Source organism: Rattus norvegicus, chromosome 7 (assembly GCF_036323735.1).
Source record: "Rattus norvegicus strain BN/NHsdMcwi chromosome 7, GRCr8, whole genome shotgun sequence".
NCBI lineage: Eukaryota > Metazoa > Chordata > Mammalia > Rodentia > Muridae > Rattus > Rattus norvegicus.
In genome coordinates, this window is record NC_086025.1 from 82,986,645 (window position 1) to 82,993,076 (window position 6,432).

Genomic DNA, 6,432 nt, shown 5'->3' on the forward strand with positions numbered 1-6,432 from the left:
CTTTAGGTGTTTCTCAGCCATTCGGCATTCCTCAGCTGTGAATTCTTTGTTTAGCTCTGAACCCCATTTTTTAATAGGGTTATTTGTCTCCCTGCGGTCTAACTTCTTGAGTTCTTTGTATATTTTGGATATAAGGCCTCTATCTGTTGTAGGATTGGTAAAGATCTTTTCTCAATCTGTTGGTTGCCGTTTTGTCCTAACCACAGTGTCCTTTGCCTTACAGAAGCTTTGCAGTTTTGTGAGATCCCATTTGTCGATTCTTGATCTTAGAGCATAAGCCATTGGTGTTTTGTTCAGGAAATTTTTTCCAGTGCCCATGTGTTCCAGATGCTTCCCTAGTTTTTCTTCTATTAGTTTGAGTGTGTCTGGTTTGATGTGGAGGTCCTTGATCCACTTGGACTTAAGCTTTGTACAGGGTGATAAGCATGGATCGATCTGCATTCTTCTACATGTTGACCTCCAGTTGAACCAGCACACTTTTCTTTATTATCTCTTAACATCAATGGATTCAGTTTCCCAATAGCAAGAGACTAACTGACTAAATATATAATAAAAAACCAACATTTTGCTGCATACAGAAAACGCATCTCAGAGACAAAAACAGACATTACCTTAGCATAGGGGCTGGAAAACAACTTTCTAAGCAAATGGTCTGAAGACTGAAGAACAAGCTGGAGTAGCCATCCTAATATCGAATAAAATTGACTTTCAACCAAAAGTTATTAAAAAAGATAAGGAAGGACACTTCATATTGATCAAAGGAAAAACCCAAATAAATGAACTCTCCATCGTGAATATCTATACTCAAAATAAAAGTGTACCTACATTCATAAAACAAACCTTACTAAATCTCAAAGCATACAATTGCACCTCACACAATAATAGTAGGAGATTTCAACACCCCACTCATCAATGCACAGATCATGGAAACAGAAATTAAACAGAGACATGGAGAAACTAACAGAAGTTATGAACCATATGGGTTTAACAGATATATACAGAACATTTCATCCTAAAACAAAAGAATATACTTTTCTTCTCAGCACCTCATGGTAGCTTCTCCAAAATTGACCATATAATCAGTCAGAAAACAGGCCTCAACATACATAAGAAGAGTGAAATAAACCTATGCATTCTGTCAGCTCAACATGTGCGAAGACTGGTCTTCAATAACAATAATAATGACAGAAAGCCCACATATACATGGAAGTTGAACAACAGTCTACTCAAAGATAACTTGGTCAAGGAATAAATAGAGAAAGGAATTAAAGACTTCCTAGAATTTAATCAAAATGAAGGTACAATATACCAAAACTTATGGGATACAATGAAAGTAGTGCTAAGAGGAAAAGTCTGAGTGCCTCAAGCAAAAGCTGGAAAGAGCACACACTGGCAGCTTGACAGCCCACCTGAATGAAAGCTGCTGAGCAAAAAGAAGTAAATATACTCACGAGGAGTACACAGCAGGAAATAATCAAACTCACAGCTGAAAGCAACTAAGTCGGAAACGAAAAGAACTATACAGAGAACCAACACCCAGGAGGTAGTCCTTTGAGAAAAACAACAAGATAGATAAGTCCTTAGCCAGACTAACAGGTGACACAGAGGCAGTACCCAATTTAACAAAATCTGAAATGAAAATGAGGACATAACAACAGAAACTGGGGAAATAAAAAAAAATCTACTACAAAAGCCTATACTCAACAAAACCGGAATATCTGGAGGAAATGGACGATTTTTAGACAGATACCAGGTGCCAAAGTTAAATCAGGTCAGATAAACCATATAAACAGACTCCTAACCCCTGAAGAAATAGAAGCAGCCATTGAAAGTCTCCCAACAAAAAGAAGCCCCGGAACACATGGGTTTAGCTCAGAATTCTATCAGACTTTCAAAGAAGAACTAATACCAATAATTTTCAAACTATTCTACAATATAGAAACAGAAAAACCAATACACAATTATTCTATGAAGTAACAATTACATTTATGCCTAAACCACATCAAGACCCAAAAAGAATGAAAACTTCAGACCAATTTTCCTTATGAATATCAATGCAAAATTACTCCATAAAATTCTCCCAAACCGAATCTAAGAACACATCAAAACAATCATCGATCATGATCAAGTAGGCTTCATCACAGGAATGCAGAGATGGATCAATATATGGAAATCCACTATATAAACAAACTCAAAGGAAAAAAAATCACACAATCATCTCCGTAGATGCTGAGAAAATATGTGACAAAATTCAACACCTCAATAAGGTAAAAGTCTTCAAAAGATCAGGAATTCAAGGCTCATACCTAAACATAGTAAAAGCAATATACAGCAAACCAACAGATAATGCCAAACCAAATGGACAAAAACTTGAAGCAATCCCACTAAAATCAAGGCTGCCCACTCTCTCCCTACATATTCAATATAGTTCTTGACATTCTAGCCAGAGCAATTAGCCCACAAAAAGAGGTCAAGGGAATACAAATTGGAAAGGAAGAGGTCAAAATATCACTATGAGAGTATACTTATACACTGTAACAGTTCCACCACAGAACTACTAAGCCTGATAAACAACTTCAGCTAAGTGGCAAGATATAAAATTATCTCAAACAAGTCAGTAGACTTCTTCTACTCAAAGGATAAAGAGGCTGAGAAAGAAATTAGGGAAATGACACCCTTTACAATAGTCACAAATAATAAAAAAATATCTTGGCATGACTCTAACCAATGAAGTGAAAGCTCTGTATGATAAGAACTTCAGATCTCTGAAGAAAGAAATAGAAGATCTCAAAAGATGGAAAGACCCATCATGCTCATGGATTGGCAGCATTAATATAGTCAAAATAGGCATCTTGCTCAACACAGTCTATAGATGCAATGCAATCCACATCAAAATTCCAACTCAATTCTTCATAAATTTAGAAAGAGCAACTTTCAAATTCATGTGGAATAACAAAAAAAAAACCCAGATAGTGATATTCTCAACAATAAATGGATGTCTGGGAGAATCACTAATCCTGACCTCAAGTTTTAATCCAGAGCAGTCACAATAAAAACTGTGTGTTATTGGTACAGAATCAGGCAGGTAAATTAATAGAATACAAATGAACACACAGAAATGAACCCACACACTTACAGTCACTTGATATTTGTTTTTACAAAGGAGTTAAAACCATCCAGAGGAAAAAAAGACAGCATTTCAACAAATGGTGCTGCTTCAAATGGGGTCACCATGAAGAAGAATGCAAATCAAAGCATTGTCACTTTTTACAAAGCTCAAGTCCAAGTGAATCAAGGACCTCCACATAAAACCAGATACACCGGAACTAATAAATGACAAAGTGATGAAGAGCCTCGAACATATGGGCACATGGCAAAATTTCCTGAACAGAATGCCAATGTCTTATGGTCTAAGGTCAACAATCAACAAATGTGACCTCATAAAATTCCAAAGCTTCTGTAAGGTAAAGGACACTGTCAATAGGGCAAAATGGCAACCAACAGATTGGGAAAAGATCTTTACCAATTCTACATTTGTTAGAGGGCTAATATCCAATATATACAAAGAACTCAAGAAGTTAGACTCCAGAGAATTAATCCTATTTAAAAATGTCATACAAAGAATTCTCAACTGAGCACTGTCAAATGATCTTGAAACACCTAAAGAAATGTTCAACTTCCTTAGTCATCATGGAATTGTAAATCAAAACAACTCTGAGATTCCACCTCACACCTGTCAGAATGGCTAAGATCAAAAACTCAGGTGACAAAAGATGCTGGAGAGAATGTGGAGAAAGAGAAACACTCTTCTGTTGTTGGTGGGATTGAAAGGTGGTACAACAATGCCAACCAACCAGAGCTTCCAGGGACTAAGCCACTATCCAAAGACTATACATGGACGGACCCTGGACTCTGACCTCATAGGTAGCAGTGAATATCCTAGTAAGAGCACCAGTGGAAGGGGAAGCCCTGGGTCCTGCTAAGACTGAACCCCCAGTGAACTAGATTGTTGGGGGGAGGACGGCAATGGGGGGAGGATGGGGAGGGGAACACCCATAAAGAAGGGGAGGGGGGAGGGGGATGTTTGCCCGGAAACCGGGAAAGGGAATAACACTCGAAATGTATATAAGAAATACTCAAGTTAATAAAAAAAGGGGGGAGGGGGGAGAAAAAAACACATTCTCCACTATATTCATAGAAGCCTTATTTATAAAAACCAGAAGCTGGAATGAACCCAGATGTCTTACAACGGAGGAATACATATAGAAAATGAGGACTATTTACACAATGGAGTACTACTCAGCTATTAAAAACAATGACTTCATGAACTTCTTAAGCATATGGTTGGAATAGCCCTAGGGCTCAGGATTCCCAAGATAAAATTTACAGACCACGTGCAGCTCAACAAGAAGGAAGACCAAAGTGTGGATGCTTCAGTTCTTCCTAGTAGAGGGAACAAAATTCTTACAGGAGGAAGTATGAAGACAAAATAGGAGCAGAGATTGAAGAAAAGGACATCCAGGGACTGCCCCACCTGGGGATCCATCCCATATACAGTCACCAAACACAGACACTATTGTGGAAAGTGCATGCTAACTGGAGCCTCATATGGCTGTTACCTGCAAGGCTCTTGCAGAGCCTGACAAATACATAAGTGGATGCTCACAGCCAACCATTGGACTGAGAATGGGGTCCCCAGTGGGGCTGTTAGAGAAAAGACTGAAGGATCTGAAGTGGTTTGCAACCCCATAGGAAGAAAAAGAGTATCAACCATCCAGATATCCCAGAGCTCCCATGGATTAAATCACCAACAAAGAATACACATGGAGTGACTAATGGCTCTAGCAGTATATGTAGCAGAGAATGGCCCTTGGTCCTGTGAATGCTTGATGTCCCTGTGTATGGGAATGCCAGGGTGGGGAGGAATCAGGGAGTGGTTGGGTGAGTGGTGGAGTACCCTAATAGAAGCAGAAGGAAGGGGCATGGAGTGGGGGGTTGCTGTAGGGGAAACCAGGAAAGAGGATAGCATTTGAAATATAAAGAAAAAGAAGGTAAAAATAAATAAATAAATAAATTCCTTATCCATGTTTTGCCTTTTTGCTGGTTATCTTATTGTTATCTGAAATTATCACTACAAACTTTGACTGATCAATGAACTGCATATTGTCTATTACACATAAAGAAACCCAATCAAATATATGGTCAGTATTATCCTCTAGATTATAAAACCTAGCAACATACAATGTTGGTTATAATGATTCTATTTATTCACCAGTGTCAGACCAACACTTTATAGGAGTTAACTAAATGTATCTCCTTGGACCCATGATATTTATTGGTACTGTATACAAGATCATTGTTCTATGTGGAATAAACCAAATACTGTTTGACCTCTGAGTTATTTAGGTTCTGGGACACTTGGGCTTCCTCAATTACTCATGTGATCAGAAAAATTCAATATTTGTTGCAGTATTTCCACATGGAATCCTTAGTCATTTTATTCTATCCCATCTGTCTCAGTGTAGAAATTCAGATTTCAAAGAGAAGAACTATTCATGGAATTATCATAATAAAATTTATCTTAATTTATAAATACACAATTTAACTTTCATTTTACTCTCTTCTGTATTTTGGCATCTTCTTTTAGTAAAGGTTAAATTTTGTGAAATTATGCATTATTTTTTCAAGACTCACTCAACAGTGTATATGCATTATGATCATATATTTGTAAGTATTTTTCAAATTGTATTAATGCATTTTATGAATTAGTTGAATATTTTACCAGCCATAGTACCAGATTTTCTAAATGTATGAAGAAGGGGACTGAATTTGCTGGCTGTATATGGGATGGATGGGGCAGTCTCTGGATGGCCTTTCCTTCAGTATCTGCTCCACACATTTTTGTTTCTGCTTCTAAGAAGTACTGAAGAATCTATACTTTTGTCTGTTTTCTTCTTGAGCTTCATATTGTCTGTAAATTGTATCTTGAGTATTTGGAGCTTTTGGGCTAATATCCGCTTAGCAGTGAGTATATAACATATGTATTCTTTTGTGATTTGGTTACCTCTTTCAGGATTATGCTTTCTAGTTCCATCCACTTGCCTAAAAATTTCATGGAGTCATAGTTTTAATAGCTGAATAGTACTCATTTGTGTAAATGTATCACACTTTCTGTATCCATTCCTCTGTTGAAGGACATCTGGGATCTTTCTAGCTTCTGGCTATAAAAAATAAGGCTGCTATGAACCTAGTGGAACATGTGTCCTTGTTATATGTTGGAGCATCTTTTGGGTATATACTCATGAGTGGTATAGCTGGGTCCTCAGGTAGTACTATGTCCAATTTTCTGAGAAACTGTCAGACTAATTTCCACAGTGTTATACCACACTTATAATTCCAGCAAAAATGGAGGAGTGTTCCTCTTTCTCTACA